Raw genomic sequence first — 21,210 nt, 5'->3', positions numbered from 1 at the left:
TTTCACCCAGTTCTGGACACCCAAGAACTTTTTGAAAAAAAAAAAATAATAGATGACTTGATAAATTTGATTCCATATTTTTTCCTAATTTTAGGCTTCTTGAAATTGATTTTAGACACATAAAATATTAAAAAAATATGCTTCTTTGAGATATGATTTTTCAAAGTCGTACCTACTGCACATGTTGAATTCTAGACATCTGATTAACTTGAGTGTTTTAAAAATATTTTTGAGTACTATCCAACCTTGGATTCATTTTTTTTTATGTGATATAGACACTTTTCATAAGTGTGTGATTTTTTGTATGATTTTATGTGATAATTTATTATTTTAAAAAAATTCATTTATGCATGTCAGTTTTTCTTATCTAATTTGGACTTTGTACAACCTTTAGGTGTCTTTGCTACAATATGTCCTTTGAATGATAGTTTAGCCTTCAGTATGTTGATCTAGATGTGTAGGAGTTGTTTCTTGAAATTTGTCATAATTAAATTCCACTCTAAGCCATTTTTTAGAATTTTTTTTTATGCTCTCTTTTCTAATTGCATGTTGCTGATCTTGTACATTGCTTGAATTGGTTATTTATTTTTGGAGTCATTTGACTTACCTTGGCTCATTTTGGCTTTGGTACTGTGTATTAGACATAATGAATATGTTATATAATTCATACTTGTCCTAATCGCTCTAGCATTTTTTTAGGAATCTTATAAATTATGCAAGCTATCCAGGTACACTCTCTATCACTTATTTTTCGAAATTTTATGAACATGCATGTTATTGTGAATTTCATTTATGCTTGATGTGATCCTTAGGTGCTTAGATGTATGCTTGATTTGCTTGGATAAAACACATATTGTGTGCTATATTTCCAAACTAACCATTGATGTTTTATGATAACGCTTGAGAAGCAGTTCAGGTACACACTTTGACTTTCTGGCTTGACATATTAATTCTAAAATCAGCTTAGTCTACCTAGGTACCTTCAATTAATTAATTAATTGTCATATTTCCTTCGATTTATTCAGTAGAGACCTTTGTAGGGCTTAGAGGGGTGCTACCTTTTAGAGGTACCTTCCCAATAGGTAACCTGATCCCCAGACCTAGACTCGGGTTTTTTCGAAGACATGCTTTTCCAAAAAAATTAAAGAGTCAATTTTTTTAGGATTTTCTTTCTTATTTATTTTCCCTTTCAAAATAAAATAAAATAAGTGGCGACTTTGACTTTTTTCAAAACCAATTTTTCATCAATAAAAGCGAGTATCGTCGATCGAGTGGGGGCGCACGTGAAAAATGCGGGTCCACAATAGCTTAGTCTTTAATCAGTAAACCAACAATAAACTACTATAAATGTATAAAATAACATATTCAAAGAGACCCAAACATAAAGTACCTAGAACACAAGCTTACACTAAATTTAGAAAACTAAAACATGGAATTTTAAGAGTATAAATTAGCAAACAAATTAATGGAAGCTAAATTTAAATGACTTAAAAATATTTTTACTATCCTTCAATTTAAATCAATAAGCCAACAACTATAAATTATAGAAACATGGAATGTCAAGATCAATGGGATATCTAAACTATAATTTTTAAAAGAACATAAACTAAGCATAATATCTACAAAGCAACTAAACTAATTATCTTTAAAAAATAAATCAAATATGACATTAATGGAGCAACCAAACTAAATTAAAGTAAACTAAAAACAAATCTTTAACACATAGGATAAATTATATTAACAAACTAAAATTTTATAAGAACACTTAAACCTAAAGTTGAATTAAAAACTAACCAAAACATATTTTAAAACTAGATCTTTAACCTATATGATCAATTATATTAACAAACAAACAAATAAATAAATAATAAAGAAATAAATGAAACTCAAACCTAAATGAATCAGAAATGTACCAAAGTAAATCCAAAATAGGATCTTTAACACATTGGTTCAATTATATTGGCTAACTTAAAAAACAAAAGATATAAAAGCACTCAAACCTAAAACAATGAATTAGAAACCAACCAGAGCAAATTTAAAACAGAATCTTTACACATAGAATCAATTATATTCACTAATTTAAATTACAATTTTTGAAACATGAACTAATTAGTGTTGGATTAATTAAACTAGTTAACTAAAAAAAAAAACTATAAACTAGAATAAGGTGAATCAAGAATTCAAATCAACAAGCATAAAATATGGGTATAATGAAGTAAGAATAACTAATTAAATGGAAATCTGGCAAACTCATGAACCCAAATTTGATCAACTATGATATGGAAATCAACAGACCTATAGCATGGATACAATGGAATGAGATCAATTAAATTTATTTTCCAAAATTCTAAAAAAAAAAACATATACTCAAATAGGATCTAAATCTAAGACTAAACAAAACTCAAACTTTCTCAATCTAATGCTATGAATTAAAACTAAAATTAAATAGAAATCAAATCATCATTTTTTTTCCTAATATAATAAATCAAAGCCAAAACAAAACTAAATTGAATTTTCTTAATTTAATATGATAAATCAAAACTAAAATTAAACAAAGTTCGAACCTTTATGTAATGGATCAAAGTTAAATATAAATGAAATTCATGTTTCTACACTCAAGATAAAACAAATCTAAACTGAAACTAGTTAAAAAAAAAAAAAATCAAAGCCACTCAACCTGACATAATGAATCCAAACTGAAATGAAACCAAACTTTAAATTTTCCAAAGAAACCCCATATAAAAGGATTAGCTTACCTAGTCGGCTATGGTACTTCAAAGCAAACCAAATGGTGCATGGCTGATGTAGTGAGGTGTGGGTAGATGGCAACTAGTTGCAGCATGGAGATGGTTATCTGAAAACCAGCAAGGTGAAGATGTGGGTGTAGTGTTCAGATGATGGAACTGGCATGCTGGTGTAGATCTTCAATGGCGATGGTGTGTTCTCTTTCCAGAGATGGAGATGATGCTGTCGGAGAATACTGTGCTGGGCTGCAGGCATCAGAGATCACTCGTGACCTTTGTTTTGTCACCCAAGACTCTATTGAGACACTCCAACGTCAATTTTCATGACGTCTCTGACAGTCCGCCGCGGCGGTTGTCGAATCAGGTTACGCGATACAGCTTCGAGGAAGGTATAAAACCATCCGCGTTGAGAGATGGTAAGGATGGGGTTTCAGTCTACACTCTGTGGACTGGTCTCAGTGAGAAACCTGTGTTTGGCGAAGACGGTGGTAATTGATAGTGTTACCACTGCGAAGACTTCTTCGACGACATCTTTAGAGATGACCACTCTATGAATACCAATCCAAGAGGGCACGATCAGGATCTGTGTTCTTCTCTGAGTTCGTGATTTCTGAGCCCTACCCAGCCATTGCCACCATCCCAAGTGGAGATTTTCTGAAGCTCGTCCCCTCCTTTCATAACGAAGCTATCTAGCACTCCTTCATTAGTGGGTGTGTGTCCTTTGATTTGTAACCCATCTTCCAGATTCTTGCATGAGGGACATTTCGCCCTTGTGAATGGGCGTGATTCGCTTTTTGAATCGGGTGTGGCTGCTGTTGTACCCTTGGAGATGTTGAAGTTGATGATGCCTCAAAACCATCCTGATACCCACGATGATGCGCCCTTCTGCTAAGAATCACCCTCTCAAAATCAGCGTGCTCCCCCAATCAACTGAAAGAAAACCAAGCTTTAAAGACCACCCAACCGTATACTCATGACCTAGATATCATGAACCAACTATTCAAGAACCCATTTACTGACCCCAAACTCTCATTCCCCTGTTCGCTCTCTTTCCCCCATCTTCTCTTTCTCCCACTGAATCCTCACTTGTGAAAACATCTTCTTGTACTTCCCTCTGTCCCGTTGACTCCACCAACATGGAAAGAACCCATCACCAGTTCCCAAAGAGCTAGCCATGTCACCGGAGACAGTCAAACACGATCAAAAAATTTTCCTTGAACACAGCTCTCCTTCCGTCCACATACATGCTGCATTTTTCTTTTTCTCTATGCCAAACAGCTTTAGTAATTCCCCTTTCCAAAAAAGGAATCACATCCCTCCTAATCGGTTGAATCTGTTGAAAATCCTTCATTCGAGACCTGCTCCAACCTTCATTCAAAGATATCCCTCCATCCTTACAATTATCTGCCGAATCATATCCTCCATAATGTGTTGAAATTCTCCTCAAGGTGTAGTCTCAAGCTTCCAAAAAAAGAGTTGACTTTTCTTCTTTGTGGAAGTCTCTGAATATCCTCTCAATGCCACCCCCAAATCTTCCTAAAACGTTGCCTGAAATCCTCTTAAAAGACATGGCCTAAACTTTTCTAAAAGAGACGACTTGAACAACCCAAAACAACCTGATCAATCCTCCACCAAAAGTTGCTCCATCCTTCCTTTCTGAATACCAAATTTGAAGTTGCGTAGTCCTTCCATGCCTTCCAAAGAATCCCAATTTTCCTATTCATTTTCTCCATTATTCATCCATTTGGTAAGTTTCCTACATAAACATAAAATTATCAGATTAAATAAATGAATAAAAAGGCATTTTAGAAAATTATAAAATCAAAATAAAAATAATAATAATAAAATAAAAATAAATAAAGTACAAAAAAAAAAAAAAAAAAACCAAGTAGCATGTAGGCCATGCAAGAATGCCATGCAACCATGCAAATCACACAAAAATGCAATCCATACCAGTCATGGAAACATGTAAAAATTACCTGAAATATGACTTAAGTGGGATAGAGTATGCCTAGATGAGCCTCAGTGGGCCAAGTGCATCTAAATGGGCCCAATGTGCCTAAATGGGCCTGAGATAGTGCCAATGGGCCAAGTGTATCCAAATGGGCCTAGGGGTGCCTAAGTGGGCCTGAGGTGGTGCCTAATGGGCCTAGTGCATCTAAATGGGCCTAGGGTGCCTAAGTGGGCCTAAGGTGGTGCCTAATGGGCCAAGTGCATCTAAAAGTTATCCGAATAAGGAAGGAAAAAACCTAAGTTTAAATTAAGGCTACTCGGAATCACAATGAGGTCAAATGAGTCTGATTACTACTCAAAAAGTGCTATTTGATAGCCTATAATAAATCCTTTTAAACACTTTTGAGTAGTAGTTTAGGCCTTTTAACTCAATTGGCATGTTAAGGACCCTTGAAAGCAATTTTGATCACTTTGTGTAAGTTTTGGTGTTTTTTGTTAGTATTTTGATCACCAAAGCAAGTCAAGACTGAGGAGAGCTATGAGGAATCTTGGGCAAAGCTTAGAAGTCATTTGCCAAGAGTAAATCCGGATTGCAAGGAGAAAAAGCAAAGAGAATCTGCCATAAAGCATATTCTTGATGACAGTCGTAGCAGCCACTTTTGGAGCACTTTATGAAGTCCAAATGATGTATGCTATATACCATTTCAAAGCTCAGGAAGTCAAAAATCCAATGCTTCAAACGGTGTGCAATTCAGAGTTGAAACGAAGAAGTTGCAGCCATTACAAGCCAATCACTCCGAGCTAAAGGAAGCATTTTGCAAAGTGTTGCGAAATCACCCTTTTGTTGCGAAGTGATTTCGCAGCCTTTTTGAACAGTGTAATGTTTCTCCTTCTGACGATGCCCGATTTATGCCGCGAGAAGGAAGCTGGGAACCTCAAGGTGGAAGCCATCTTCGCAGCCCTGTGAAGATAGCTTGGTGTTGCGAAATTATTTCGCAACCCTCTTGAGTGTCTGCGAAATCTCACAGACACCATTTTTCTCCTGCGAAATGGTTCCTGAAGCCTCCTGATATTTGCTACCGACATTGGGAGATATTTTCCATTAGATTTTTGTTGTCTAAATCCCAAAATACTCCTTGTAAGCCACCAACTACATGATTCCTTAGCTTTTAAGTTAGTAAAAAGACTAAATATCTATGTAATAATTAGTTTTATATTATGTACATATATATACCTCTCGGGAGCCTGTTCTCAGAGAGGAGTTCCTTCTGTAAAAGTTTGGGTAAGCAAGTAAAGTTTATTTTCTTTCTACTGCCTTACCTTCTCACTTTGTATTTTCATTTTCTTACTAAGTTATGAACTCTCTGAGGAGTTTTCCCCAGAGAATGAGTAACTAAACCTTTAGTTCCTTGGAGCTAAGGTTGCCGGGGAAGGTTCCAAGTGCAAGAATGCAAAGCTCTGTGGTTTTAGCTATTAATGAAGAGGAAGTGAAATCCTTTAATGATTTCTATGTTTCTAGTTAACTTAAAACACCTTAGAGTCACCTGGGCCAACACTTGGTAAGACAAGTGATTTCCAACCATGGAAGTGCACTAGTTTACCCCTTGCGAGCCTCTGGGAGGTGACTTCAAGGTAGGATTTTCTAGAATAGCCAACACTTGATAAGCTTTTGGACTCCAAGGAGACATCCATTAGTTATCTCTTGCGAGCTTTTGACGGGTAATCCAAGGTTAAAGATCACCTTGAATGGTTAAGGCTTAGTGAGAGGCTTAAACCATTGCAAGTTGCATCAGTGAGAGAATTAAAGTGAAATCTAATTGAAGGAGTCTCTGTACAACACCGGTTAGAGAATTGACTATATGTTGAATCTCTAACACGAGGAAATGAACCATCTGACCGGAGCTATGTCTTTTGCATGAGGAACCACCCCAGTGAACCTAACTCTCCAGGGAATGCTTTTCTTCCTAAATTATTCCAAACTTCTGTTATGTTAGTTAGTTTAAGTCTAAACCTTTACCAATCAAAGTTTGTGTTTTACTTCTTAAGCTAACCATGAAATGAAACAAAACCAATTCACTTGGAATTGGTATCATTGAGAGCTTGTTAATCTTTCCCAATGGACGATCCTAGAGCCACTATACTATAGTAGCTTTTTCTTTGCTACCCTAGTATATGGTGTTATAAGTTATAAATTTTGTTGATTACTCCCTCAATCAAGGAGCACCAGCTGGACACAAATCAGCTGAGACACCAATTGGGCACGAATTAGAGTCCCTCAACCAAAGTCTCCAATGTGGTGTCTAATGGGCCACCAGGGAATTATTGTAAAGTACCAAACGAACACGTAATAGGACATGTGCTAGTAGGACAAAATGGAGGGTTTACAAATATGCCCCTCTTCGGTAGAGATCACGAGTGTAGGGAATGTGAGTAAAAATACAAATAATGAGTGGAATGAAGTGAACTATACTGAAGAACTCAAAGAAAATGACCAGAAATTTTGTCCTAGTAGATGACAAGAGTAAGCTCGGAACATGGGGTCGCAATTACAAACATGGAACAACTTTATGTCGTGAGCTCAAGGATTTACGTGGAAAAAATGATTCTAGGTCATAGATGAAATGATTGTCTCTGGGTCGTGAGCTTAAGGCTCTACATGGAAAGAATGACTCTAGGTCATAGATGAAATGATCGACTCTGGGTCATGAGCTCAAGGCTCTAAATGGAAAGAATGACTTTGGGTCATAGATGAAATGAACAACTTTGGGTCATGAGCTTAGGGCTCTAAATGGAAAGAATGACTCTGGGTCATAAATAAGAAGAACAACTCTAGGTCATGAGCTTAGGGCTATAAATGGAAAGAATGACTTTGGGTCATGAATGAGAAAAACGACTCTAGGTCGTGAGCTCAGGGCTCTAAATGGAAAGAATGACTCTAGGTCATGGATAACATGAACGACTCTGGGTTGTGAGCTTACGACTCTAAATGAAAAAAAAAAAAAAAACTTTGGATCATGAACGAGAAGAACGACTTTGGGTCGTGAGCTCAAGGCTCTAAATGGAAAAAAAAAAAAAAAAGTAAAAATAACTCTGGGTCATGAATGAAAAGAACGAATCTGGGTCGTGAGCTTAGGGCTCTAAATGGAAAGAATGACTTTAGGTCATGGATAAGAAGAATGACTTTAGGTCGTGAGCTCAAGACTCTAAATGGAAAGAATGACTTTGGGTCATGGATGACGTGAATGACTCTAGGTCATGAGCTCAGGGCTCTAAATGGAAATAATGACTCTAGGTCATGGATAAGAAGAACAACTTTGGATCGTGAGCTCAGGGCTCTAATTGTAAAGAATGACTTAGAGTCATGAATAAAAAGAACGATTCTGGGTCATGAGCTTAGGGTTCTAAATGGAAAGAATGACTTTAGGTCATGGATAACGTGAATGACTTTGGGTCATGAGCTTAGGGCTCTAAATGGAAAAAAGAAATGACTTTGGGTCATAAACGAGAAGAACGACTCTGGGTCGTGAGCTCAGGGCTCTAAATGCAAAGAATGACTTTGGGTCATGGATAAGAAGAACGACTTTGGGTTATGAGCTTAGGGCTCTAAATGAAAATAATGACTCTAGGTCATGGATGAGAAAAACGACTTGAAATCCGATAGGAAAGATACGAGATTAGAGTTGTAGACTTCAAATGTCAAGGGTTAGACTACTAGGCTTAGGAAATCAACCATTTTCTAGAATCAAGGAATCAAAATCTAGTGGGCCACAACAAAAACCTATGAAAAAAATTGAACCAAAAGAACTCTATGTGTCTTGAAAGATGTTATATCGAAAATTTTCAAAAATTGAATCTCGAAGTGTGTACATCGCAACTCATCTAAAAACAAATCTCAAAGTGCACAAGATAATGCTCATCTGGATAACCCGATCTGCAAGGTAGATATGATGAAAACAAACTATCACATAAACATCCAACTGAAGAACCCATCAATGCTCCTCAAGTGAAACCTGATGCGATCCATCTCTATCTCAACAAAACCGTATAAGAAGGTCCTAATATCATAATCATCAGAAGTCCCAGACTAGTGCTCAATCTGAAATCAAGCTGGCAGCCGCCTCAATCTCAAGAATACTTTAAAGAAAATGGGAAAATATACCCCAGTGTAAGATCTGATGTCAAAGCCATAAGGTAGATAACCAACACTAATCATTCACTCTCATACTACTGCTTAAACAAATCTCATCGATGAGAGAGGGAATATGCCCCAGTATGGATGTCTGATGCACAACAAAGAATCTATCATCGCCAACCAAACATTTGTCAATGTCAATCAACCATCTGTTAACATCAATCAAACATCTCAATAACCAAGATCAAGGATAGCCATACAACCCAACCACAACTAAGGATCTTAGAGTAAAGAGGAAATATGCCCCAGTGTGGATATCTGATGCACAACAAAAGAATGAATCTAATATCATCAATGAACTGCCTACAAACTCAAAAATCCATCAAACATCAATATGTCAAGTAAGAGAGAAAAACCAAATGCTTCTAGAAGTATTTCCCATAAGAAAAAAAATAGTAACAACTATACTTCAACCAATCTACAAAAGCCTGTCCAAGTGAAAACTGTCAAAGATAACATCTGATCTCATGGCCTTAGGGTGGTCTTAAGACACGAGATGTAATGTAGGCCAAGGTGAAAAAGTAAAGAAATGAAAGAAAACTAGGCTCAAATACCCAATGATCAAACCTATACCCTCGTGTATAGTGTACAACACATAGGATAATCTCATGAGCAAATGAACTTAAGAGGAGTCAACGATAATATCGATAGTGAAATGAAAAAAACAAAGAAAAAAATAGTCAAGCCATTAATGGATCATGTAAACGATGTGAAGAAAGATGTCGAATCAGGAAGGTGTATGAGTGTTGGAATGACATGAAAGAGGGAATAAATAGTAGGAAATGAATGATGGGGAATCAAATGAAGGTAGTGAGATTGAAAAATGAATGATGAGCAACACATATCAATGCATCAAAGGCAAATCATATCACCCATAATGAAGTAGTAAAGAAAGCATTAATTCGAAGATCTTAGTGAAAGGTTACTTGACTCTCATACCTATAAAGTACAACAACTTTGATCCAAGGAACAAAGGATCTCACAAAACTCAAGACTCTCACGAAAAACTCTCATTCCTCTAACTGCATAATGAAAATGGCTCAAGGAGCGAAAGCGTTCTCATGGAAAACTCGCACAAACCCTCAATGATAAGCCCAATAAACAACGCTCAAATAGTAACACATGCTCAATGGAGTAGGATATCAAGTACAAACATATCACTACGTTATATATATATATACACACATACCTTGGTCACCAATAAATCATATTCCAATGAGAAACTACAAAGAATGAATAGACTCTCTCAAATCATTGATGAATACATGAAACCCCACCCATGAGATAGCCTCTTAAACTGAAATCTTTGAATTAGTGTCAAAAGATGGAATGAATTGAGTGATATGACTGCTTTCTATGAATTAATATGTGAAGAATCATCATTCCAAGTTAAGGAAATATAAATGTAGTGACCAATAATAAAAGCCAAGATTGAGATGAAAATGTGAAAATAATGGAATGTAGTAAACAGGGTGATGAGATGATAATAGCAAGGATGAGGAAGATAAGCCTATAAGTCCAAAGCTCATGAGACTTTCCTAGCAAAGCATAACTATACATCAAAGGGCCCCAACCCAGGTGTAGAAATGATAAGTAGGGTTATAGAAAAGAAAAGGTTATTGCATACCACATGAGGCTCAATGGGCTAGCAACGGTCTTATATATCAATAAAGGTGATAAGGTGTAAGGCTAACTGAAATGATGGTCACCCATCCTGTGACTATAATCTCAAACGTAATACTTCTTCAGTTGATCCACATTGGTAAGCTCTGAAAACTAGTTTTCATCTAAGTCGGTCAACCATGCAGTCCCTTCTAGAGTCAACTCTCAAATAACATAAGGTTCACTCAAACTAGATCTGAACTTTCCTCTAGGGTCTCCAACCAAACCTTTGAGAATCCTCAAAACCAAATCCCTTTTCTGTAATGGTCTAGGCTTAACCCATTTCCTGAAGGCACGAGCCATCTTTCTCTAATAGGCTTGAATATAATCCGCTATCCTCAATCTCCTCTCATATAAAAGGTTAAGCCGATCAAATCGAGCCTGAGCTCACTTTATCTTAGAAATCTGCTGCTCGAGAGCTACTCTCAATGAACCTATTTCTATCTCAACTGTCAAAACAACCTCCATACCATACACCAGAGAGTAAGGTGTAGTTCCTATAGAGGTGCGAAAAAGGCACAGTATGCCCACAATGCAAAAGAGAGTTTCTCTGACCAATCTCGAGAAGTCTCAACCATCTTCCTCAAAATCCTCTTAATGTTCTTATTTACTGCCTTTACTGCCCCATTAGTTTATGGCTTGTATGTAGATGATCTGTGATGTTGGATGTTATACATCTGTAACAAAATATCTAACTTAGCTCGGAAGTGCACCCTTCTATTTGAAATCAACTCATGAGGAACCTCATAGCGGTAAGTGATGTGTGACCTGATGAAATTGGCAACTCTAGTAGATGTCAACCTCATATATGATGCGGTTTCCACCCACTTGGTGAAATAATCTATGGCAACTAGGATGAATTCATGACCATTGGAAGATTTTGGTGAAATCTTCTCAATAATATCAATACCCCATACTGAAAATGGTCATGGCGAGGTCAAAGCGTGTAACTCTTACGGCGGTGCATGAATGAGATCACCATGAATCTAACACTCTGGGCATTTATGAATAAACTGACAACAATATGTCTTCATAGTCAACTAGAAATAACCTATCCTCATAATCTTACGAGCTAGCATGTGCCATTCCATGTGTGAACCATAAACTCCTGCATGAACCTCTCAAATCATACAGTCTGCAGAATCTCGATTTAAACATAATAGAAGCATACCATTAGCTAATCGCGTATATAAGGTATCTCCACAAATCATAAATCTAGTGGTCAACTGCCTTAGTGCTCTCCGATCCTTGGCTATGGCTACCTCAGGATATGTACCAGATCTGAGAAACTGATAAATTTCATGATGCCAAGGTAGATCATCATGGACCTTTGTTTCTCTAATCAAACAATAGTAGGTGAATGAAAACCTCAACTCAATCAGCAATGGACGTATAATCATGTCAGTCGGAAAGTCCACAGAAGAAGCTAAGATAGCTAAAGCATTAGCAAACTGGTTTTGCGCTCTAAGCAAATGAGTGTATCTCAAGTCATCAAATCTCCTAACTAGTAACTCTAAATATGCATTATGCAACCTAAGCTTTACATCGCTAGTTCTCTAATCTCCCCGAATTTGTTTGAGTACTAGATTGGAGTCACCAAATACCTTCATTTGTCTAATGCCCAACTCCAATGCAATCTCTAGACCAAGGATACATGCCTCATACTTAACAATGTTGTTCGTGGTGGGATGTTAATCTGAAAATGCCAAATGAATTGACCTTGGAATATGATCACCTCGGGGGGATATCAATAAAACACCTATCCCATACCCTGAGTGGTTGGTTGTACCATTGAAGTACATGTGACAACTTGATAAGCTAATCATAGCAATGAACTCCTCATCTGGAAAGTCATCATCAACTTGTCTATTCTCGGATATCGGTAATGAGGCTAAGTGATCGGCGACAATGCTTCCCTTAATAGACTTCTGAGAAACATACTAAATATCAAACTCTATCAAAAGTACAAACCATCTCATCAATCTACCAGTCAACGCAGGTCTATCAAACAAATACCTCAACAGATCTAGGTGAGAAATCAAGTGCACTGGATACTCTATCATGTAATGTCTCAATCTCCTAGTGGCCCAAACTAATACTAAGCAAAGACACTCAATCATAACATATCTCATCTCATACTCCAGCATCCTCTTACTCAGATAGTAAATAGCTTGCTCATTCCCTGAGTCATCAAGTTGAGTTAGCATACATCCCAAGGCCATGTCTGAAATTGAAAAATACAAAAGAAGTGGATGTCTCGACAAGGAAGGCACTAAAATAAGAGGAGAAAGCAAATATTCCTTAATCTTCTCAAATGTAAGCTGGCAATCATCATTCTAAACTATCGGTTGGTTCTTCCTCAATAGACGAAATATGGGCTCACATATGTCTGTCAATCTGGCTATGAATCTATTAATATACTGTATCCTACCCAGAAAACCCCTGATCTCTTTCTCAGTCTTTAGCACAGGCATGTCAAGTATGACTTTGATCTTATTTGGTGATTCATGCCTAGTCGGGTCTTTTAATAAAAAATATTTATAAATCCTATGACCTTATACTGGCGTAGCAAAGCTACTATAGTATAGCAGTTCTAGGGTCGAACTCAGGGATGGGTTTTCACTCTACCAGTGATATACTCATGATTATGAATTGAATTTAATGATTTCCTTTATCAAAAACTTAGAGTTTAAAAGAAAATAAAATTGTTTTGAAAGTGGTGATTTAAACTAAACTCACATAGAACTAAGTAAAAAGTGGAAGAAAGAAAGTCTCCCGGAGCTAAAGGTTGCTAGGTTCAAGTACCAGATGCAAAGTGGAAAATTCTGGATTTTTCTCCTCGCATTGGGGATTTAACCTATAGTTATTTCCCGAACCGGTATAGGTTTGACAATGAAGTTTTAATCCATAAAAATCACTAGAGATGGTAATCAAGGTCCATTAATGGCTTAATACACTATGGGCTATCACCTTGAATCACTTTCCAATGGCTCGTACATGATAACTAATGGACTGATATGGATCTAGCAATAAGCATCCACAGAGACCTTAAGCTTACCATGTATTGGCCAGTCAAAGTGATTCGAAGGGATTTAAGGCAAAACCTTGGCTTTAAAAACCATTTATGGACTCCAACTACCTGAATTTAATGCACGGAAACTTTCCACCTTTTAATCTGGACTTTTCACTTAGCTTCCTTTAATCCAAGAAACTATTGTTTAGCCTCTCATCCTCTGGGAAAACATCCTCAGAGGGTGTTTGGCTTGCAAGAAAATAGAAAATAGAAGAGAGAAAATAAACAAAAGAGATCTCTGTATAACAAAGTTACATAAGTTAGTCTCCTGGAGAAAGCTCCCCGAAAGAATATCTTTTCAGTGATTACAAGAGAATTTATATAGGAAGGTAGTTTTACCCTTCCTTGGATACTTCCTATCTAAGGAATTACATGGTTGGTTGAATACAAGGAGAAAATGGAAATTTAAACACAAAAATATCAGAAGAAAAAAGAGTCAGCAAAAATATCCCATTTTCGCACGCTGAGTTCCAATTTCGCACTTTGGTTTGAGGTGTGCGAAATTCTCGCACAGTGGACTGAGGATTTCGCACCTTAAACAGTGGTGTGCGAAATTGTCCCTCAGCTTGATGCAGTTGTCTTCCAAAGTCCATATCTTCCTCATTTCAGCTCCAAATCATACGTGGTTTGAACCATTGGATTTTTGACTTTCTGAGCTTTGAAATGGTATATAGAATGTAAAAAATGGACCTCGGGAAGTGCTCCAAAAGTGCAATGAAAGAATGTAGCTGTGTCCCTTATTTTCATCCCCTGTTTTCCTCTTCTCCATTATTTCTTCCTTGTATACTTTGAACCACTAAGGCAAAGGATTATGAGGCTCCATAGCTTGATTTCTTCATAAATTTAAGCTTCCAAAAGCTTTGCCCTGAACTATAAATAGCTCTCCCTCATTCTTAAATTGCTTTGGTGAGCATAAAGCTATCAAAAAGCACCAAAACTTAACACATTTGTTAGAAACGATTGCAAAGGTCCCTAATATGTTAATTGAGTTAAAAGGTAATAATTACTACTCAAGGGTGTTTAAAAGAGCTAATTACAAGCTACAAAATAGCATGTTTTGAGTAGTAATCACTCCCCCCAACCGACATATTGCTAGTCCCTTAGCAATTAAGGAGAGAAAAACTAAGCAAACGTAATAATATACATAAAAGAGGTCATGCAATTCATTTCCAAAAAATAATTGAGAGGCATGACTGATATCCAAACTCATCTCACCTGGCTAACTAAAGATATGAAGATTCAAAATGCAATAGGAGTTATCAAAGCTTAAAACTTAAACAAAAAGTACAAAGAGTGGAGATTATGCAATTAGGTATCAAAAGAATCTCTACTCTCAAGGTTCCAAATCAAACTCTTCCATAATAAGCTAAGTGTTAACGAGATTAGCTTCCGGATATAGTATATACAACTATCCTCACCCTCCAACCTAAGCTTTTCTCGAACATTGGCAAAATTAATCAACTCTTAATAGGTTAGGAACGCACCTTCTTATTCACAATTCTTTTTACTCACTAATCTTAACCAATTCACCTATGTAGCAAGCAGAGGATCGATGACTCCCAACCAATCAAGGTTTAGGGCATCGGGTTTTAAAGGCTTTCGCCACCCCTTCGGATCATGCTTAGGTTTCAAGGAAAGAATAGAAGCTTATCCTTTTTTTTTTTTTTTTCAAAGACTCATTGGTCTTTATGAGGTGTCCCAACACTATTAAAGAGAGGTTAAGTAATGAACCAAGTCAAAATTTTCCTAAGCTTAGAAGGTGAGAAAGTTTTACATCATATATTCGGGATCTAATGTGCACAGTGTGTGTAAAGCTTGAAATGGAAGAAGAAAGTTCGAAATCAAAGAGGCTTCAATAGATTATCAACTTTGAAAGCATAAAACAAACTCTAAGACTTAAATAATTAAGTTAAAACTCGACTTATCCTATTTTATTTTTGAGAAATTATCTTTAACAACCAAAGAGAATGATTCAAAAAACTTTTTAAAAATTTTAAACTTTAAGCAAAAATCAACTAAATTACCAAAATAACTTAGTATTAACAACAAAACTTAGTATTAACAACAAAACTTCCTTTCTCAATTCTCCCCCCAACCAAGCTGAACATTGTCCCCAATGTTTCAAAAGCGATTAAAAATAAAGGGAGGAAGTGGTACCTCCTTAGTGAGACAAAGTCTGAGTGTATAGGAGGTATGGAGTACCTTAAACCACATGTTGCAAAGAGAAAAGAGTAATGAGAAAAGGGAATATAATCAAAAAGGATATATATATATATATATTACTTGGAAAAGAAATATACAATGTATGATTTCAAGTAATACTTCCAATCCCAGTTTATAAAACATGCAAAAGATGGGATTTACAAGTCTAATATATAAAGTAAAACATAAAAAGATCAGATATGAGTGGTGTCATGTGATGGCTCTGCTCTGATCTCCTCCTCTAGTATGGGCTGCTCAGTTGGTAAGCTCTCCTTATCTGGCACTAGAGGCTCGGATGGTGCAGACCTATCATGCCCAAAAGGTGTCTGCATACTCAAATGCTGCTGAATCTGATGAAGGATCGTGGTATGCTGGGCCTGAGTAGCAATGATCTGATCCTGGTGTGCCCGAATAGTGGCCATCTGGTGGATAATAGAATGCTGAGCAGTGCTCAGTGTCTGCAATGAACGCACTAGGCCTCTGAATTCCGTAAGAGAAACGGTGACAGTAGGCTCAGATGAAGAAGGAGGTGCTGGGGTAGCTGGTACGACTAGTGGAGCACCCTGAGTGATAGGAGAGGTAGGATGTATAGCCTCAGGCATGTGCACTGAGGGGTGTGCTGCAGGGGCAGGAGGTGGTGTCTCTGTGAGAATCTCATCCTGCTGGGCCTGAGGTATCTGCTCATCTCGGGGTAGCTCTGGAGGTGCATGTACAGCTGGGGCTCCCTGAGGTGCAAAGTAGGCTACCAAGTGATGCCATTTGTCGAGAGAGAAGTCCTCTCGGCAATGGCGGCGCCTCTCAAGACGGGGCTGTTCAGGATAGCCCAGATGCTCTAAAATCTGGCAGATGAGCCTCGGAAATAGTAATGGAATGCCATCTGCCCTCTGAAGCTTCTTCTGATGGACTTTTTCTTCAAAATGAAGAAGAGAAGTCATAATCAAATGATGAGGGCCGAAGAAATAGCCCTCAGAAATCCTAAATAACGCCTCAAGTATAGCTCCTCTCCTCTGAACCTTATGCTGAAGTGGGAAGATGTTGGCACGCAGGAGCACATCAATGAGGAGCATCCCAGATGGAAGCTCTCTCCTGGTCAATACCGAGGCTGTAGAAGTCCCCCTGGACAAAATGCGGACCATGTCACTCTGAGAGAATGAGGACCACTCTCTGAAGTCTGCCTGAAACACGGGCTCATAAGGTATATGGAGGGCCTCAGCAATGTGGCGAGCTCCAATGGCACCCTGGCGTCCGTCTATGGTAAATTGGATGAGAGTAGGATTGCGGAGGCCTCGAGTAGTCATAGATTGATAAAAATCTATAACTACTCTGGGATAGTAGAATTGCCTAGGAGTGAGAAGATCCTCCATGTGATACCTCTGCAGCAGTCGGAATGAATCTCTGAGCTCTGGCTGCTGTCTGAGGGCCTCTATATCAAAATAGGTCTCGGAGTGGAAGGATCAATCTCTGCAATCCAGGTTGCCCTCTATCGGTGGTCCAGCTATCATGGGACGCCTGATAACGGTTTCGGGAGGCATGTCCACTGGAATTCGAGGTTCCTTTGTAGGCGGCTCTGGCTAAGGCGCATGGGATGACTCCCCAGGACCCAAGAACTTGGTTCTCTTGGTAGGGGGTCGAGGAGCAGGTCTCTGAGCTCGGTTGGCGGGTGGCAGAGGGTCCGTGGGTGGCCTCCGGGTGGGGTATCGGCACTGAGAAGGAACTTCCCCCTCAGATGGGGGAATGGCCGGGGCCTGAACAGGAGGTGAAGGTGCGGCTCCCATGGCGGCTCGTTGTGGTCGAGGGGTCGGTGAGGATGGGGAGGCGGAAAGGCCTCCTCTGGTCTTTGCCATGGCCGAAATGAAGGGAGGTGGGTGATCGGGATTCCAGAGGTGTCTTAGCTTGTGCGCGGGGGAGACTGTTGAGTTCCTGGGCTTCAAGGGCTTATATATGAATGGGGTTTGGGGGGTTTCTGATCTTTTAAAATTTTCCAAGGCAACCGAAAAGTCGTTTTTGGACGTTAGGCACAATTTGGGGGTAAAATTTTAATTTAAAAATCGGTTTTAAATGTTTAGAAGTTAAAATTTTACCGTGCGAAATTTTCGCACCTTGAACTGGAATTTTCGCACCTTGGAATTAGGTGTGCGAAAATGGCCCCCTTTGGACAATAGAATTCGCACCTTGAAATGAGGTGTGCGAAATTTTCGCACCTTGAACAGTGGTGTGCGAAATTTTCGCACACCGTTTCGCACAGTGCGAAAATTAGCTTGAGCTGTGCGAAATTGGCACACGTGTGCCTAGAGAGGATTTCGCACAGTGCGAAAATTTTCGCACCTTCCACAGTGGTGTGCGAAATTGGATTTAAGGAAATTCGCACCTTGAAAATGGATTTCGCACCTTGGAATTGGTTTCGCACCTTGAAATTGGGGTGTGCGAAAATTGCTTCCTTTGGCCCAAGGATTTCGCACCTTGGTATTGGGGTGTGCGAAATTTTCGCACCTTGAAATCAGGTGTGCGAAATTTTGGCACCTTGAAATCAGGTGCTCTGCTTCCTTGGTTCTTCTCCCCTGTCTTGCTTTTGAAGAGTTCACCACATCTCTCATGATTTTTTTCTGAAATTTATCATCAAAATTAACTTGAATTAAGACAAAATAAACTAAGATTGAGCAAGAATTAAAATCAAAAGAAATAGAAATAATGATATAACTCTAAAACTATAACAAAAAATTCATGGACTTATTTAGTCCATGATACCCTGCTTTCACTCAAAGTTGTGGTGGTTCAAGGAGGTTGATCTCCTCCTTGTCTGTACTGTAAGGCTCTATGAATGGCTTGAGACGATGGCCATTGACTTTGAAGGTTTGATTGCCTGTGGGATTGAATATTTCCACCACTCCGTTGGGATGCACTTCATGAATTATGAAAGGACCCGTCCACCTGGATTTCAATTTTCCCGGAAAAAGATGAAGCTTAGAGTCATAAAGCAAGACTCTTTGTCCCAAAACAGCCCCCATAGCAAGATCATAAAAAAAAAACTAAGTTAAATCAAACCAAAATAAAATTAAAGCAAGAAATCAAAATTAAAACAAGTTTAAAAATAAAACAAAAAGATATGGACTAGCTAGTCTTTAGAAAGACTAAGTCCATAAAAAAAAATTGGATCCGGATTTAGCTTGCCCGGATCCCATATGAAGTTTGCATTTAAATCAACAGGAAGTGGCTTCAAAGCTAGCTTTGGAGGGTCCTCCACAGTTGCTCCTTGTGAGTCTTGCTGGTTGAACGGTGGTAAGATCTCTTCCCGTCTCCTCCAAGGAGACATAATGGCTAGCACATCAGAGGGTTCAGGTAACCCTTCTTCAAACATTTCAAGGCTTTCATTCAAGCTCTCTTGTAAATTCTTGTCACAATGCTCTTCAACCAAAGTGTTGATCAAGCACACCTCCTCAAATCCTTCCTCCTCTTCAGGGTGAAGATGCCTCTTGCATAGGTGGAATATGTTTAATTCCAAGGTCATGTTTCCAAATGTGAGCTGCATCACCCCATTCCTACAATTAACAATAGCATTGGAGGTAGCAAGGAAAGGTCTTCCTAGGATGATTGGTACATAATTTTCTTCCTTGACAGAGGAATCAGTATCAAGCACCACAAAATCCACAGGATAGTAGAATTTGTCCACTTGAACTAGAACATCCTCTATCACTCCCCTTGGGATTTTGACAGACCTATCAGCTAAAGAGAGGGTCATGGTTGTGGGCTTTAATCCTCCTAGTCCCAGTTGTTTATAGACAGAGTATGGGAGCAAATTCACACTTGTTCCCAAGTCTAGTAAAGTTTTTTCAACATGTGTCCCTCCAATGTTGACTGATATGGTGGGACATCCCGGATCTTTATATTTAACTGGGGACTTACTCTGGATGATAGCACTCACTTGCTCAGTAAGGAATGCATTCTTTGTCACCTGTAAACCTCTCTTGACTGTGCACAAGTCCTTTAGAAACTTTGCATATGTGGGGACTTGCTTGATCATATCAAGTAAAGGTATATTCACCTTCACTTGCCTCAGCACTTCAAGAATTTCTGATGAATTCTTGATTTCTTTCTTTCCATGTAAAGCTTGAGGAAAAGGGGGAGGCATATGTTTCTTCATCATATCCTCCTTAATCACTATCCTTGGTTCTTCCTCAATGCTTGATTTGGATGCACTTTTCTTCCCACTCTGCTCTTCTTGGTTTTTGCCCTCTTTAATCAAGGGTCTCTTTGACATGAGTTCTTCATCTTGCCTCACCTTAGGCAAAGGTTGATCAACCTCCTTTCCACTCCTCAAGGTTATCACAGCTTTGACCTCCCTCAACTTTGAAGAATCCCCCTCTTGGGTTTCAACTTCATGAACACCCTTTGGATTTTGGCTTGGTTGAGAGGGGAATTTTCCTTTCTCATTCACTGTGTTGAGGTTGGTAAGCCTAGAGATGGAATATTGAATATTATCTATCTTATGATATAGATCATTTTGCATCCCATCCATTCTCTTATTCAGAGAACTCTCAACATTCTCAATCTTTTGGTGCAATTGGGAGTTGATTGCCCTTTGTTCACCCACAAAATCATTCATGACTTTACTTAGGTTTGCAATGGCTTGCTCCACTGAAGATGGTTGTTGAGGTGCTTGGGTTTGGCCTTGTGGTTGGTATGGAGGTGGTCTTGGTTTCCAAGAAAAATTTGGGTGGTTTCTCCAACTTGAATTATAGGTGTTACCATAGGATGCACTGTTGTTGGGCCTAAATTGCCCCACAACATTGGTTTGATCACCTAACATTTCTCTCACAGCTGGCATGGTTGGGCACTCATCTACCACATGATCACATGATTGGCAAATGGTGCATGGCATGGCATGGGCTTGAGTCTCGGAAATGGCTTGGACTTCATGCATCTTTTTCAACTCAAGTTCTTCCAACCTCCTAGCTAATGTTGCCACTTTAGCTTTCATGTCCACGTCTTCACTCAACATGTACATTCCAGCCTTTGGATTTTGGGTTTGTTGAGAGGGAAACTTTCCTTTCTCTCTTGAGTTGGGCTCATCCCATCCTCTTGACACCTCAGCCACATAACTTAAAAAGTCCATGGCTTCATCAGGATTCTTACTCATAAAATCTCCCCCACACATGGTCTCAAGAATTTGCTTCATGGAAGAAGACATTCCATCATAAAAATAGCTCACTAAGAGCCATGTATCAAAACCATGATGAGGACAAGCATTGATGACTTCCATATACCTTTCCCAACACTCATGGAACTTCTCATTTTCTTTTGCAGAAAAGTTTGAGATTTGTCTCTTCAACCCATTGGTCCTATGGGTGGGGAAATATTTCTTCAAAAATTCAGCTTGAAGATCAACC

This window comes from Vitis vinifera, chromosome 14 (assembly GCF_030704535.1).
Source record: "Vitis vinifera cultivar Pinot Noir 40024 chromosome 14, ASM3070453v1".
NCBI lineage: Eukaryota > Viridiplantae > Streptophyta > Magnoliopsida > Vitales > Vitaceae > Vitis > Vitis vinifera.
This window is presented reverse-complemented; position numbering follows the sequence as displayed.